Source organism: Penaeus vannamei, chromosome 11, assembly GCF_042767895.1.
Source record: "Penaeus vannamei isolate JL-2024 chromosome 11, ASM4276789v1, whole genome shotgun sequence".
Taxonomy (NCBI): Eukaryota; Metazoa; Arthropoda; class Malacostraca; order Decapoda; family Penaeidae; genus Penaeus; species Penaeus vannamei.
Genome location: NC_091559.1, coordinates 45,949,785 through 45,950,176, shown reverse-complemented (window position 1 = coordinate 45,950,176; position 392 = coordinate 45,949,785).

The window sequence follows — 392 nt, the reverse complement described above, 5'->3', positions numbered from 1 at the left end:
AGTTATGGAATCGTCGGACGCCAGTGACTTCATGCTTATTCGATATATTATTAGTTTTACCGTAACCTTGGAGACTTGAAACCGCGAGACACAAAGCTCAAATTCTTCGTTGTCGGGAGGCTGGGCGGCAATACAATGCACACCCGATACAGCATGCTTTATGGTGTGTGATTATGCATAGTACGTATCTTGCATTGAGGTCTGAGTAATTGCTAGAATTAAATGTAATTTGAATATACCTCAGTGGCATTGAAGAAGAGGGAAGGTAGTTTTTGGTTTGTTGTTTGAAGAAAGTTAATAGATTGTCTATTTCCAAGTTAGACGGTCTATGGTGTGCTATTCTCCTTAATAATTTAGCTGGAGTTAGCTGATTTACTGTATTTCATGCGATA